The sequence below is a fragment of the Canis aureus genome, chromosome 28, assembly GCF_053574225.1.
Source record: "Canis aureus isolate CA01 chromosome 28, VMU_Caureus_v.1.0, whole genome shotgun sequence".
Lineage (NCBI taxonomy): Eukaryota > Metazoa > Chordata > Mammalia > Carnivora > Canidae > Canis > Canis aureus.
Window position 1 is genome coordinate 229,529 of NC_135638.1, and position 16,686 is coordinate 246,214.

General features: G+C 47.5%; 1 long non-coding RNA gene across 4 annotated transcripts; it reads left to right on the forward strand.

The window, feature by feature from the left end:
* The first annotated feature begins 1,091 nt into the window (after positions 1-1,091).
* Positions 1,092-16,618, forward strand: LOC144300282 (uncharacterized). Of its 4 annotated transcripts, none has more exons than XR_013366858.1 (5): positions 1,092-1,513; positions 1,606-1,713; positions 2,427-2,604; positions 2,742-10,708; positions 16,178-16,618. It is a non-coding gene; the product is annotated as an uncharacterized LOC144300282 (long non-coding RNA). The 4 variants fall into 4 exon arrangements; XR_013366855.1 differs by having other exon boundaries at positions 1,092-1,291; positions 1,580-1,713; XR_013366857.1 differs by having other exon boundaries at positions 1,092-1,291; positions 1,580-1,713; positions 16,181-16,618.
* Positions 16,619-16,686: the final 68 nt, after the last annotated feature.

Here is a 16,686-nt window from a genome sequence, read left to right on the forward strand (position 1 = left end):
GAAGGGAATCAAGAAATACAAACTTTCAGTTTTAAAATAAGTCACAGGGAGGTAATGTAGAGTCAATAATATTGTCTTAGCTTTGCATGGGGGTGGATTGCAACGAGGCTCACTGGGGTGATCATTTTGCAATGCGTACAGCGGTTGAGTCACTAGGGTGTACACCTGAAAATAATAATGTCTGTGGATTACATAAATAATAAATAAAGGTGTGTCAAAAAAAATCAGAAAACACAGCTTGTTAGTGATGAAAATAAACAGTTTAAAACAAAAATTTTTTGGTCTCACAAATGTATGTATGTATTACAAGTGTAATAAAGAATGAAAATTACATTAAAAGATAAGAACCATAAAATGACCTGCTATTTCATGAGCCAGCGAAGCCACTTTTTAGGGCTGACTTAGGTAAATTTCATTGCACTATTTTTAGAGACACAATTAAGGTTACAGGTATACACAATTTAATAGCCTGCCTTTTTTTTTTTTAAAAAATGCTTTTTTTTGTTATACTTTATACTCTAACTTCCTCAAGGGGCCCTTAAGATCAGGAACTTCGCCTTACTTACTGTTGTATCATTAATATCCGCAACGGTGTCTGGCAAATACCGGTTTAGCAAGCAAAATTTCGCAAGAGCTAAAATCTGCATGTTTTTTTTCTTACCACCGTTCTCCCTCCATTTCTACAAGGCGGTGTCCCCTGGGCTGTGCAACTCCTGGCCCTACCTTATGGGGAAGCAGATTCAATATCGCAGTTGGCTTATTTAAGACTATTTCTGTCTCTGGGCTTTGTCTTCTTTTCCCTTAGTGTTTTCTGCAGTCAGGTGGAGTGGGAGACCGAAGGAACCCCTCCTCGGATGGGTTTAATTAGCAAAGTTGTGGAATTGAGGAGGGAACAGGTGGTGATTCCATGTGGGGGGGCTGCGGGCCGGTGGGCAGGAAGACAAGGAGCCATCCGTGTGCCCCCGTGATCCCCCTTTCACAAGCGTGGAGAGCAGAGTGGCTGGCCTCAGGGTTTTCCGTAGCCCTGATCATCCTGGGTTCTGGAATCCGAATGTCTGCATGGGGGGGCGGGGGGCGGGGGGCGGGGGGATGTCATCTGGAAGAGAGAGTCGGATGCCTGGAAACGGGGCGCAGGGGAGGCGGGCAGGCAGGGCCTGCTGCAGGGATGCGGACCCACACAGCGGCCCTGGCCCCGCTTGCTGTTCTGCTTTGGCCATCTTGACGATTTTTGGTGACCTCTGAACAAGGGATCTCCGGTCTTCACTCTGCTCTGAGTCCCACACATTATTAGGTGGTCCTGGGGTGGAGAACAGAAGGGAGGTGTGAGGGAGAGGAGTGCCGCAGGTGGAAGAAAGAGCGGGGTGTGAAGGGGGCTCCGTCCCCCTCCCAGGCAGTGCTGCTGGGGCGCCCCAAGCCCACTGCCTGAATCCTGGGGATCCCCTCCGCCTCCTTCATGTAGCCCACGGCCCGAAGTAGACACACTTCCCAGATCTACCGCTCTCCTCCTTCGCAGGTAATTACTGTGTTGGGAACCTTTTTGAGGCCTAGTTGGGTTTGTCTTTTTCTTCTGTGAATTCAGCCGAAGTTTCCCCTTAACACCCTGAGGATTTCCAAGTCTGGCTCACGTCTCACTTGCCTGCGCTGACGCAGAGGCCTGCAGAGCAAGAGAGGATGGGGGGCTCCTCCGGCGGGCGTGCGCCTTGGGCGACGGTGGTGAGTGGCCCCCCCCGCCCAACCTGGGTGTTCCTGTGTCTTCCCAGATGCAAAAAAGCCGTGAGAATCCAAAGGCGTTCTTTTTTTTTTTTTCTTTTAAAGATTTATTTATTTTGGAGAGAGAGAGAGCTTGCATATGAGTGAGGGAGGGAGGGAGGGTAGTAGTAGACTGCTCGGTGGGGAGCTGGATGTGGGGCTCAGTCCCACCCCGGAGATCATGACCCCAGCTGACATCAAGGGCCCAGGGCTGGGGTGCCTGGTGGCTCGCGGGACCCTGGGGCTCCCAGGTCGGGTCGCCGCAGGGAGCCTGCTTCTCCCTCTGCCTGTGTCTCTCGTGAGTAAATAAATAACAACTTTACAAAGAAATAGAAAGAGCCCAACACTGTCCCGGCGGAGCCACCCGGGACCCGTCTTTTATGGGTCTGTGGCGCCTCGGCCTTTGCCCAGGGGATGAGGCTGCTCAAGCGTCACCAAGTGTTAAAAACATCTTGATGGCTGTATTTGATGTAATCGGTTTCCCCGTGATTGTGCTTATTTAGATTATACGTTTGAAAGCATTAGTCTCAGGAGAGGTTCCATGCTTCATCGGACTCGTCGAGGGCTCCGGGACACATAAAGATTAAGATGCCTTCACTTATAAGGTCTTTCTCCTTTAACATTCTATGATTATATGATTCTAAGCCAACCCAACTTTTTTTTTTTTTTTTTTTTAGGCGGCCTGCTTCCCCTGCAGTGCTCTCCAGGTGGACCCCGTTACCTGGAGGGTATGTCTCACCCACCAAGACATTTGAGGCTAGAGATGCCAGGCAAAGGGACCCGTGCAAAGGTCCTGAGGCAGGAGCACACACGGCACATTTAAGAAACACCGAGGTCACTATGGCTGGAGCTGAGGTGTGTGGTGGAGAGGATACCCTGGTTATAGGATCCGGAGGCCCCTCCAGGGAGCTGGGCTTTTACTTTGAGAACGGTAGGGAGCTATTGGAGCGTTCTCAGTAGCTGATAAACCATCTGCTTTACGTTTTTACAAGATCAATGGGAGGACAAGGTCTGAAACTGCAGAGGCTGGTAGAGGCTGTTGCAACAATTCAGGAGCGTGGACGGTGGCTCAGATCAGGATGGGGATGGCGGACGCGGCAGGAAGTGGTCAGATCCTGCGTATGTTTAAAGGTGGGATTTGCTGATGTTAGATGGGATGTGATAGGGAGAGCGGAACAAAGGACGATTCCAAGGTTTTGGCCTGAGCAACGTGAAAGACGGACTTATTTGGTGGGTGTCCAGCGTACGGCAGGGGAGGGTTAAACCTCAAGGGACAACAGTGAGGGGAACACAGCCCCTGCCTTTGAGTGGCTTAGAGTCCAGGGGACAGGGTGGCGAGGGGCAGGTGAAGGAGAAACGCAGTGGCCATCGGACACCACTGGAGCCTGGGGGGGACTCCCCGTACCGTCTCCCTAAGTTACTGGATACCCTGCGACTCTTGTCCTCATCTAGGTCATAGTAGCACGTTTCGTGGGTTTCGATGCTGAATAAATGAAATGAACCCATGGCCCCTCCCCACCCACAGCACCTGTCAGGCCCCAGCGCCCCCAGCGCCCCTGACTCTATGTAAAGCCCCGCGGTACTCAAAGTGTCGCCCGCCACTGCATCCCGGTGTCAACCTTCATGAACCCGCCCAGTGGTGGGCTCGACAGGCAGGGCCTGGGAACAGTGGGCTTCCTGGAAATGACAGTCATTACTGCACCACACAGAGCCTGTCTTCACTTTTTTTTGAATTTTTATTTATTTATGATAGTCACAGAGAGAGAGAGAGGCACAGACTCAGGCAGAGGGAGAAGCAGGCTCCATGCAGGAAGCCCGACGTGGGACTCGATCCCGGGTCTCCAGGGTCACGCCCTGGGCCAAAGGCAGGCGTTAAACCGCTGCGCCACCCAGGGATCCCGAGCCTGTCTTCATTTAAAAATGTTGCTATTTTGCCCACTGTGGATTTTTTGACATTCATTTTGATTTTTGAAAATTTGCAATACAATTTTATTTTTGGATAATGAGGGTTTTGGGCACCCCCTAAAATTGTGTGCTCCAGGCAAGTGCCTCAGTTGCTCTGTGCGGCCCCCAGCCCTGCCCGTCCCTTGCAGCCGGGCCTCCCTTCTCGGTGGTCCTTTATCACCATAACAGTCAACCCACCTCCTCCCGTGCTGCGCACCTCCTCTCGTGATTTCTCAGTCTCTGTCCTCCCTCCTTGTTCTGTAGCTACTCAGCTCCGGGTCGTCCGCATCCATCCTCCTTCCCGGCACGCTCTTCATCGTGTTCGGGCCTTGTGCGCAAATTCCTCAACATCTCCCATATTTCCAGACTTGCTTTTCCGAGTCCTGGTCCTCATGAAACTGGCTCAAGGCCCACGGATGCCACTTCTGCAGTCCCCCCCCCCCCACCTCGTCTCCTGCCTGAGGACCGCTGCTGGAGAAGGGGCGGGAGGACGACTGGCTTCCTCCCGACTCCCCTCTGCTGGTCCTTGGTTGCCAGGTCCCTCTTGTCATGTAAAAGGACATTTTCCTTTGAGACTCAGGTATCCAGATGGACGCCCCTCTCCGCCCCAGAGAGACCCACTGGTAAGCGGGAGCTCACCGGCCTTCCTCGCTAAAGACCCAAATGGAGCTTAGTCATCGTGCTAAAGGCGAAGCCCACCACAACCCGGGATATTTGAGGTCCTGTAGCTTTCCTGTCCCAAATTTGGCCTTGCTCCTGAACTTCCCCGGACTTTCACTTCTAGTTCTCTAAAGCTGCCTGCTTTACAGGCGTCTTTACATCTGGGTCACATCTTCCATTGTTTGTCGCTGGAAACAGCTCCCACATTTAGCCTTAATTTTCTACCCTTTTACCCCAAACATCTGTTGTTTTTTCTTTCCCGTGGCCTCCCTCCTGCTTGGCCTCCTTCTCTACGTCTTCTGCTCTTTTCTGACCCTGGTCACCCTCTCTCAGCCTTTCAACCCTTTCCAGTCCCCCCCCCCCCATACTGGCCATGCCGTGCATCTTCACCTGAACTGCTCTGCCCATTCCTCTGCCCACTGACCCCCTCCATCGTTTACCCGTAGAATTCAAACCCTAAGCTCATTGGTCTCCTCTCTTTCTATAGACGTTGGGTTGGGAATTGTTGGAGAAAGCCACACGGTGTTGTAGCCTCTTGCTCCGACGTGAGCTTTCTCCTCAGCTGGAACCCCCTCCCCAGAGCGGACTCATGGCCCCATTAAAAGGGTTTGGGGTGGGGGTGGGGGGCGTCCAAGTAGACTCAGAGGGTTTGTAACTTGTACCTTTGCCACTGTTTGCAAGGCCTCGTCCTCGGTGGTCCGGGGGTGACCTTCTTTTCTTCGGAGTTCTCTATATTCTGTGGGATTTAGCATGGACAAAATTCCTCAGATGGATCTTGGGATCATGGATCACTTTGAACCTTATAAATCTTTAAGTCCAATAAATCCAAAATTCCATAAATCTTAAACCTCTCACATGGGAATATACCCAAGTGTATGCCAGTTGAAAGGACACTAGGACATGTTTTGGGCTAAAGAGAATGTTAGACACCCTTAAGGCGTGAATTACTACCACAAAACTGACATCTAAAGGAAAAACAGGCCAAGTTGGAAAGAACTACCGACAGATCTGTGCCCCGGAAGCCATGGGGCTGGTGTAAGGCCTCCCCATGTCTCCCGCGGCGGCCCCCACCTTCACACCGTGCACTGAGCTGAGAGCTGGGGGGTGGCCCCGGGCCCACCATTGCAAAGGCAAGGGGCCCCCGAGTCCAGTGGAGAATCACTTGGAAGGTTCGGCGGAAAGTCGGGGCATCTCCAGGTGTTAGCCGGCCGCCTGCGTCGGACCAGCGCCTGGGACGCAGGGCGAGAGCGAGGAACGAAGCCGGCCACACCAGGTAGGTGAGGACCGACCAACCGGCCTGTCCTGGGCGCATAGATGAGAGGGTCTCTGCCTCGGCCGCTGGGGTCTCGACGATTCGCACAGAGGCCCTCACGGCCGCCCCGTCTACTTTCTGGGTGGCCCCAGCAACACACCCTCACCTCCAGGCTCTGCCCCCCAGGGCCTGGATCCTGGGTAGACCGGGGGGGGGGCCACCCCTCTCCAGGGCCTCCCCCAACCTCAGGTGCCAGGGAGCAGTCTCACATGGCCCTCACAGAAGGAGGGGCCAGCCTAGGGACCAGCCTACTTGCAGGAATAGGAAGCAGTGACCAGCTGGTAAAAAAAAGTCCAATTCATAGTATTTGCTGATTTCTGAGCTATAAATACATCTGCGAGGACTGATTGCAACTTATCTACATGCTCTTACTGAACACAGAGTGACGAAGGGGTGTCTGCTCGGTTCCTGGCAGCCCCTACGAGCTGGCTCCAGCACACCCTTCCCTTTAGCACAGGCAGTGACCCGAGGGACGAGGGCCCCCTCCGGAGCCCGTGCCTGCACCCTCTTACCTGCTCGTGAGGCTGCCTTAGCTGTAGTTCCAAAGCCCACATTGTCTCTGCATGTCTGACTGAGTTGAACTAAGGAGACTTGGAGCCATCCTACAAGTGGGGTAAAATCTAAGCTCATTTATGCGGCGTTTGGGGCTAAACGATCTGCTCCTGCCTATTTCCAGATTCATTTCATTTCATTTCCTTTTTATTTTTTAAACTTACAGTTTAGTTACTGAACATACAGTGCAATACTAGTTTCTGGAGTAGAATTCAGTGATTCATCACTTGCACACCACACCCAGTGCTCGGCACAAGTGCCCTCCTCAGTATCCATCACCCAGCTAGCCCCCCCCCGCCCCCTTCATCAACCTTCAGTTTGTTCTCTATCCTTAGGAATCTCTTCTGGTTTGTTTCCTCTCTCCTTTTTTTTTTCTTTTCCCCCTTCCCATATGCTCATCTGTTCTTTCTTACATTTCACATAAGCGAGATTATATGGTATTCGTCTTCGACAGACTTATTTTGCCTGGTGTTAATACACTCTAGCTCCATTCATGACATGACAAATGGCAAGATTTCATTCTTTAGGATGGCTGAGGAATAGCCCGTATCATGGAACATATCTATATCTATATCATCTATATCAATATCGATATCTATTTATCTATCTATCTATCTATCTATCTATCTATCTATCTATCTATACATCTATCCCATATCTTTTTTATCCATTCATCAGGTGATGGACACTTGGGCTCTCTCCATAGTTTGGCTACTGCTGATAATGCTACTACGAACCTCAGGGTGCACGCATTCCTTTGAATCTGCATCCTTAATTTTTGTACCCTTTGGGTAAATCCCCAGTAGTGCAATTGCTGGGTTGTGGGGTAGCTCTATTTTGAACTTTTTGAGGAACCTCCACACTGTTTCCCAGAGTGGCTGCTCCAGCCTGCGTTCCCACCAGCAGTGCAAAAGGATTTTCCTTTCTCAGCATCCTCACCAACAGGTGTTGTTAATTTTAGCCACAGATTGATTTCTTACTTTTTGCTCTGTGCATTTTTTTTTTTGCCTACCTGACTTCTATACATTTTTAAAGACTTAACTTAGACATCAAAAAACCTTCTCTGAATTCTTTAGGATTTAGTGCTGTCCAGAAGAATTTCTGCCACCGTGGCAGTATTCTATATTTACATTGTCTCATATGGTAGCCATTGGCCACATGTGGCTTTTGAGCATTTGAAATGTGGCTAGTGTGACTAAGGAACTGAATTTTCAATTTTAGTTAATTTTAATTAATTTAAATTTAAGTAGCCACATGTGGTTAATGGCTAACATATGGGGGAGTGCAGCTCTGTATAGACGTGGGTGCCTCTTCATGTTCATGAAATACATTTTGAGTTGTTCTAGTTTTTTTTTTAAATTTTTTTTTGAGTTGCTCTAGTTTTGCATGTACCTTAGTGTGTCGCCTTTGTTGTTTTCCTTTGCCTGCCTCTCTCTGCCAGATGCTGTCCTTGTTGAGAGAAAGGAATGTGCTTGCACCGTGGCAGATGTTCCATAAACGTCATCAACCGTGTGAATAGTGCTGGATCTTTCCAACGCCAGGGTCTGCCTCTGGGACCTCTCCCTGCAGGCTCAGCTGCCTGAACGGGCCTTAACCTGCAGGCTACCAGCTAGATTTGGTGTTTTCCTAGCCTCACTTCATTGCTGTTGAATTCCTACCGATGTGGTTGGCTCTCCTGGCACAGTAACTCACTTTCCACTCTCCTGCCTCTACCTACATTAGCCTCTAAGGCTTCACTTGGACTGTTGCTAAGGTAGCATCTCTCCTTCTCTGGGCTGATGTGATGGCTTATCCTCTGATTCGTGCTTCTACGCTGGCCCTTAGGGTTCTAGCCCCTGACTGGACGTACACATGGCACTGCTCTAACCTACATCAAAAGTATACCTACATTTGGCCTGAGTCTTGCCTCCTCTCAATCTTTTCCAACCTGCCATTTTTTGAAGAATTGGTTTTGCCTCACTGGTTTATGAGATAAATGCATTTTCTTTTATGACCGTCGTTGTTACTTTTGGTATAGATATGCCCATTCAAGAGGTTCCTCCAGGCCCTTTAAAGATTTTATTTATTTATTCATGAGAGACACAGAGAGAGGCAGAGACACAGGCAGAGGGAACAGCAGGCTCCATACAGGGAGCCCGACGCGGGACTTGATCCTCGGACCCGGGGTCACGCCCTGGGCCAAAGGCAGGTGCCCAATCACTGAGCCCCCCAGATGTCCCAAGGCCCCTTAAAGCTTGATCTTATAATTACTGTAAGTCTCTCTTCTACCCTGGACACTTTCACCTAATTATAAGATTTAAAATGAGCCACATAATTAGCTGAGTGGAAATTAACATGTATTGTTTGCTCTTTGCTCCTTTAAAAAATAAAAATATGGTTAATTAATATCCAAACTGAATATTAAATAACATTTTTAATGAATGGTCATATCTTCTCCTTTATTCTGTTCGTGGGATAAATTACACTGATTGATTTTCATATGGAAACCAGTCTTATCTGCTTGGAATAAACTCAACTTGGATGTGATATATTATCCTCTTATAGTTAGATTTGGGTGATAATATTTTGTTTTGGATTTTGGTAGCTATGTTCACAAGAGAGATCGGTCTACAATTTTTCTTTCTTGTAATATCATTGTCGATTTTTGGTATTATGGGGTCATGAAGGTCTAATAAAGTATAGTTGGAGTGTCTATACTCTAGCTGTCTCGCTGTTTGGGAGGGAGCTCGGAGACGTAAGGTATTCCACATTTCCCTTATGGACTCGAGCTTTAGATAATCACTGCGTGACAACTGCTCATTCTGGGGCTGCCTTCACTTCCTTGTCTCGGTTCCCCACTACCCTACTAATGTTTCCTCTAATCACTTCCTTAGACTCAAATGATTCTCTTGGCAGCTGCTTCTGGAAGGAACATAAACTAAGGATTGTGGCTCTCAATTCCTGACCCTTTTGCTAGCTTTTGAATGCCTTCAAACAGATTCACGGTGAATTCTATCCCACTTTTCTAGTGGTTCTTGGTGAGATAGTTGGTTGAGTATAACCTAGTCCATCATGGCTGAAGGCAGAAATGTTTACTGATACCGTGTTCACACATCGTGTATCTAACATAAAAAAGAAGGTGCCTATGTACAATTTGGTAACTTTCCTAAAAGTTGGATCCAGTCTTTAGTATCTGTGAGTTCTGATTTAAAGTAACCCTGAAACTAATAATATACTATATGTTAATTAATTGAATTTAAATAAAATGAAACGCAAAAATAAATAAAATGAAATGCAATATCCCCTTGGAGGGGCATCCCTCCTCCCCAAAAGTAACCCTGGTGACATAGCCAGTCTTTATCTTCATTATTCACTCTGAAGGCTTATCCTGGAGTCGGGGCCTCCTGAGAAAGGTTCTGGGATTCAGGCCAGTTTGGGGCTCCTCTGCTCCCTCCAGTCCCCTGGGCTCTCATCTGTAGGTGACATTACCCAGGTTCTGAAAGGTAAGCCTCAGTTCATCCTTCTAGCTTCCTTATTGCCTTGAAGGTTGCTGGGCCCCTGATTCCCCTACATCTCTTCAAGGCAGAAAAAGAGACATTAGACAATGAAGCTCATGCTCGCTAGGACGACGACAAAAGCTTGTTTCCCTGAGCAACAAGAACTCAATTTCCACTTTATCTAAAAAGAGGGACACATTTCTGTTCTCAGCCATTCTTGCATCTCCAGCTTCTCGCAGGTTGCTAAATTTTAAGAGGAGAGCATTCCACTCGTTGTTGGAGAGCGGTCCCCTCTCAGCTACAACGTTTATAAATAGCTCTTCTTAAAAGGGACACCTACCTTTTCACGGGATATTTTTAAAAACAGCTTTGAAACAATATTTAGCATTTTCAGAAGCAGAACAATAGCCATTAGGTGGGGTCGAGCAGGTCGGTGACCTTGTGGGAGGAGGGGTCAGTGACCCGAAGTGGGCGTCAGAGCTTGAATGAGTTAAGGCAGATGCACATGCAGGGAGGCAGGCCAGCTTGATTTGCCTTTTTTTCCCCTCACGATTCGGTCAACCCACCAGTATTCTCATCTTTGCCTCTAAAAATAGATCCTAAATCTGATCACCTTTCGTGTCCCCAATGTTGCAGCCCTGGTTCAAGACCCCTAGACTATAGCAATAGCCTCTCAGCTAGTCTCCAGGCCTTCACTCTTTGTCTACATAGCAACGGGAACAGAAGCTAGAAATTATCGCTCCTCTATTATCACTCCCATGGCTTCCCATAGCAACCAGAATAAAACCCAAGCTCTGCTAAGACCTACAGGGGCCCACAGAATTGGGCCCTTACCACACTCTTGGGCCTCACCTCCTCACCCCCTCTTGTTTCCTATTAGTTTCCTATCGCTGCTGGAGCAACTGACCACGAGCTTTAGTGGCCTGAACACCACATCTATTCTCCTACGGTTTTGGAGGTCAGAGGCCCTGAAGTCAAGGTGTCGGCAGGACTGTGTTCTTGCTGGAAGCTCCAAGTAAGAATCCACGTCTGTGTCTCTTCCAGCTCTCAGAGGCCACTGTATTCCTTGGCTCGTGATTCCATCTCCAAAGTGGGCAGTGGAGCATCTTATTCTCTGTCTCTCTGACACTCCTGCCTCCCTCTAAGAGGAACTCCTGTGGTTACAGTGGGCCCTGCTGGATCGTTCAGGACACTCTCCCCATTTCAAGAGTCTTCGATTAATCACACCTGCAAAGTCCCTTTTGTCATTAGGGTGATGTGTTCACAGGTCCTAGGGATTAGGATATGGGCATCTGCGTTGGGGGGCATTATTCATTATTGAGCTGACCTCACTGCCCTAGTCTCCCTGGTCTTCCCTCCCCTCCCCTCCCCTCCCCTCCCCTCCCCTCCCCTCCCCTCTCCTCTCCTCTCCTCCCTTCTCCTCTCCTCTCCTCTCTCCTCCACTCTCCTCTCTTTCCCTGTCCCTTTCCTTTTTCTTTCCTAATGTGACCAGGTGGAGGCACAGAGGGGGAGAGAGAGAATCTCAAGCTGACTCTGAGCTGTGTTCAGAGCTCGATGTGGGGCTCAATCCCAGGACCCTGAGATCATGACCTGAGCTGAAACCAAGAGTCAGGTGTTCAACAGACTGAACCACCCAGGTGCCCCTCCCTGGTCTTCCTTCGGTCCCTGATCCCACCCAATTTATTCCCATCTCAGAGCCTTGCTTAGATTGTCGTCCCAGTGGGCTGAGGTCGACTCAACTGCCACTCCTTGGAGAGGCCTTCATCGAACATCCCGGACGGGGAAGGTCCTTCCCCTCCTACCCTTTCTGATACGCCTGATGTGATGTTCTCCACACTTTGACTTTTCCCGAAAGCATCTGCTTCGTTGTTAAGGGGAACATTTTTCTCTGCTCTTCTGATGTTCAGTGGAGGGCATTATCCCCAACACTCTTGGCCTTTGGCTTCACTCCTTTCTCCACCCTACAAATGGGAAGTGGGCTGAGGAGTGAGTCCAAGGAGCAACTGGGCAGGCAGCAGAGACCTCCTACTGTCTTCTCTGTTGACGTCTGCCTCACGGCAGTGGGTCCCTAATCATTTTCAGTCCCGTAGAAGCTGTGGGGCCTGTGGTGTGGGGGGTGCTGCCGTGGTGAGTCTGCGCTCCTGTCTTCCACGGATATGTCTCCAGGGCCACTGTGCGTGGAAAGCTCACTTGGCTCCTATATCTGATGCCAGGCGCTCTGTGTCAGCTGGGTCTGTACTAAAGGTGATATTTTGGTCTCCACATGCAGATTCTTTTATATTTCTTTCCTTTTTTTTATTTTAAAGATTTTATTTATTTATTCATGAGAGACACAGAGAGAGGCAGAGACACAGGCAGAGGGAGAAGCAGGTTCCCCACGGGGAGCCTGATGGGGACTCGGTCCTGGGACCCCGGGATCACGACCTGAGCTGAAGGCAGATACTCAGCCACTGAGCCACCCAGGTCTCTCTCTTTTATCTTATTTATTTTTTAATTAATTAATTAATTAATTAATTTTTATTTTTTTAATCTTATTTCTTAATTGGTTTAGAATGCTATGTATTGGGATCTCCTCAACTCTTTCAACACTTCCGCATTTGAGTTTTTGGTGCTTTCCTTCCCTCCTGAATGTGAGTCCTCCAGGATCAGAAGAGTGTTGGCTCTCTCCTCTGCATAGGCTATTCCGACCACGCAGGGTAGGGCGCCGCACAGGGAATATACTCAGTAAATCCTTATTTACTAGATAAGCTTCATGTTAAAATACAATAGCCACTGAACTTTGGGTGTTCGGACTTATTGGAGATTTACTGCGCTGTAGGTCAAACTAATTATAAGGGCAAAGGATTTTTTTTTTTTTTTTTTTGGTCTAAAGTTGCCCCTGTTAACCTACTACTTATTTAAAGGAATAACAATGCTTTCCATGGAACATAAAACAAGCCTTTAGACATTATTAAATCCATTCTAAAGAGAAGCATATTAGGTGATATTTTTCTACACAACTCAGGTTAACTTGACAGCTTCCACAATTAGCATTAACACCATGATTTACTTGTTAAGCCTAAGATGAGTCAGTATTTAAGATTTCCACCATCGTAGTATTTCGTCTATCCTGAAATGTAAAATAGTACATGTGATATTGCAAGACCTTCAGATATTTGACAACCAATATTAGCAGACATCCTAAAACTACTGCATGAGGCACACTGCTTGGTACGGGCTTACAGAGGTGAATGATACACCCTCACCCACTTACCTATTGGAGAATAGGGCCATGAAACAATATTAGTGCTTATTCTGTGCCTAAGAGATACTAAATACTAAGAGCTTTAGTATTTTTATTTTTATTTTTTATTTATTTATTTTTTTGGCTTTAGTATTTTTAAAACACATTTAATATCCATGACAACTGGTGGGTCAGCTATTATAACATTTTTCATTTTATTGAACATATAAGCAAACAACCTTGGGAGATACACCGTCTCCCTTTGGAGCAGAAAGCAGTTTCCCTAAACTCAGAGCTGCTTTCCTGTAACGACACTGCATGTGCAGATATAATCTGGCCCTTTTTGCATCTCCCTGTGGGGAATGGGATTCCAGGAACCAGAGCAATATATGCTGATACCCTGGCTACTGTGACTGTTGTCAGTAACGAGCTCTCCTTCATCTCTGACCCAAGGGTTTCATATATTCTACCAAGGTCTGTGAAACTATGGCAGACAAACTTGCTTATTTGCAAGTTAGTAGGTAACGTCTCAGACTTTTTACAGTTTTCAAGTAAACTGAAGGACAAAATGGTTCAATAACTTGCCCAGAGTCACTTGGGCAGGAAGTGGTGGAAGTGAGACCCAAACTCTTGTAGTGTGGCCTAGTTGATGGGTTCAGTTCCAGGCATACGAGGTTTAAGGTATCTTGGGGCATCCATGTGGTGATATATCCAGTAGGGCTTTGCTCATATATGGAGGAACCTAGGGCATAGAGTCATATTTGGTAACCAATTATGTTAATGCTGCTGAGATGACAAAGTGGCAATAGAATGTGGAGATTCCTCTTTCTAGAAGTGGCTACAGAGAGACAAAGAACCACCAGCAAGGATGAGAATAAAGATAAGAGAGAGGGGAAAGCTGGTGAAGACCCCTAAGGAATTAGAAATGGATGGAACCATGTTATACTTTTTCTACTGAGGTGGGAAGAAGGAAGGAAAGCTAGATAAGGGGCTGATGTGCATATAGATGTCAGGATGTCAGGGAAAGCTAAAGGAATCCTTCTCTAAAATTGTGTACATCACTGCCAATAGGAATGAGAGAGGTGTTGGGGCTGGAGGCTCCAGGGGAACAGTGTAGGTTAGGAATAGCCGTAGGAGGAACAGAAGATGGAGCTGTCGGTAAACATTGAGTCTCTCGTGTGTGGACCAAGGCTTTGTACATAGTAGATGCTCAGTAAAATAAATTGAATTAATGAAAGGACACACTAGAAAGATTCTTGGGTAGCACTGAAGTGTCAGTTGAGGTTGAGATGTTGGGTCAGATGGTATTATGGGCAGAGAGGAGTATCCTATTTGGTGACTGCTCGTGGCCACTAAATGGGTGGGTTCAGCCCACCTGTTAAGAGATGGGAGGATGGTTTATCCTGAGGCACAGGCAGGACCAAAGCTCGAATCAGCTGTGATGAGGAAGGAATAGTACAACTTGAGTGCTCCTCACTGGGAGCCACTAGGAATGCCAGGAAGTTAAAGCTTGGCCACACATGAATTCTATCCATAATCAGAGTAAACAAGAATTGTTTACTCTGCAATCTGAGAATAAATTCCATAATATGACCTCATTCCAAAGGGGATTGGTTTTTATTTTTAATGTATTTACAGAACTGGGGTTCAAGCTTCCAATAGAATGAGAGAAAGGGGTAGAGGTCAATGAAGGGGATGAGAAAAATAGCTCAAAATGAGCCACGGGACAAAAAAAAAAAAATGAGCCATGGGACATTCCATTTAAAAAGTTTGTGGGCAGCCATAAAATGATCCTAATGGTTGTATAAACAGGCAACAGTCATAAGAGAGGATTCAAGTAACTTTCCATTACTTGGCAATGTTTTAAATTTGGCTTATCTGACGCTAACAAGCGAGGGAGAAAGCCAGCCCACAACTCTAAAACCAAATTAAAACTGCTCTTGAGGCATCTGAAGATTTTGAATTGGTTTCTGTTTTGTTCATGCAAGTCAGCAGGCAGGGTGAGAAAAGCGCTGACCTGCAGCGAAGCATCCGCCTTCCCAGCAAGGCCTCGGCTTCCCCAGTGCGGTTCAGAAATCAGCTCTACAAACCTTCCGCATCCCAAGTGAACGGTGGAGGAAACAAACAAACAGCTGAACAGTGTCGTACAATTTAAACGTGTAGGAAACTCCCCCCGTATGCGTCCGGCAGGTGTCCACGGATGCCGTGGCTCACAGTGGTGACTCACGGCGAAGGCTGGCGTGATGCTGCACCCCAGAGAGCCATTTACAGGACACGGGCGCATGTCGCTTTCTTTAACTATCATCTGATTGGTCTTGACGTTTTGGGGCTCTGCCGTTTATTTCAATATTAAATTACAGGTTTTTAAAACCAGACCATTGTGCCTGGCCATCCAGCAGCTTCCTATTACTCACCTGCCACAGCTTGGGAAAGTCATCTGAGGAAATGTAATGAGATCAGTGGGGCAACCCCTTTCCAAGGCTAATTATTCCAGCACACTCTGTATTGCATTGTTATTTTTAACTCACTAACATTAGCTTTTTTTCTTCCTAAGGAGACTTGAGTCCACTCGATTTCTCTGTCAAAAAATGCAGATTGCAATTTTATTTTTTCTTGTTTCCTGGGAAACTAGAACTCTCATGTCCAGCTTCATTTTCCCGTCTCTCCTTTTTGATGTTCTCACAGAGCAGGGATTAAAACTGGTCACTACAAGGTGACGGACACGTTTTCAAGTGGCCTGACCTTTGGAGGTGATGGAGGTTGGGAAGAGCGCTTTCCAGCCACAGGGATGGAACTCATCTTCGTGTTTTGCCCCGACCCCTCTCAACCTGTGGATCCACGGCCCGGTGATCCTGGGAAGACCCCCAGGGGTCAGATCAGCCCTCTACCCCAAACTGAACCCCGTCTACTCGCCCCCTCTATCCCAGTCCTCACAACTTTTCCCTCACTCATACCATTGGCTCCAGGGACTTTCTTACTATCCCTGCACACACACCAGCTGCACTGCTGCCTCTGGGTGCCTGCCGTCCTTGCTCTTTTCCTAGAATGTGCTCTCCCCAGATACCTTATCACTGACTCTCTCATGTCCTTAAAGCCTGTACTTGGTGAGGCCATCCTCGACCATCCTATTTGCAATCCCAAGCTCCTTCCCAATCCCCGCCTGGGATTCCCTCTTCCCCGCTCCTTCTCCACAGCATGCATCACCCTCTATCTTACTGTGTGCATTGCTGTTTTATTTTTCCATGTCTTGTTTTTCCCTAGTAGCACCTGAACTCCAAGATGGCAAGACACGTCGTGCGTTTTGTTTACTGCTGTATCCCCACTACTCAGAAGAATGCCTCGAAAAAGTCAGTATGTTCCTCATTCGTGCCTCATTTCGGGAAGCCTATCGATATTGGATCACGCGGACCCTTAAAACTGCCTCGGGGTGCCCTTACCCAATGGTGTGCTCGTGGAATCCTTTCACAAATAGAAACTGTAAATGCTCATGACGACCCCAGAAAAGAAACACAGAAAAATGCAATGGGTTTTTAATGTATGTTTCCATTTTTGAACACTTGAAAAATAGGTCATTCATGGTCTTTCTTGTATAATTAAGAACTCCATTGACACCATTAGCAAGTTATTAGCAGTGACTTGGAACTAAGTATGTGTGTCATAATCCTTCCCCAAATAAAGAAAATAACTTTAATAGCTTTGAAAGATGTTCAATGGAATTGGTTCAGCTTGGTTTTATTTTTCGCAGAAGTGATTTCTCTGCATCGGGGGCA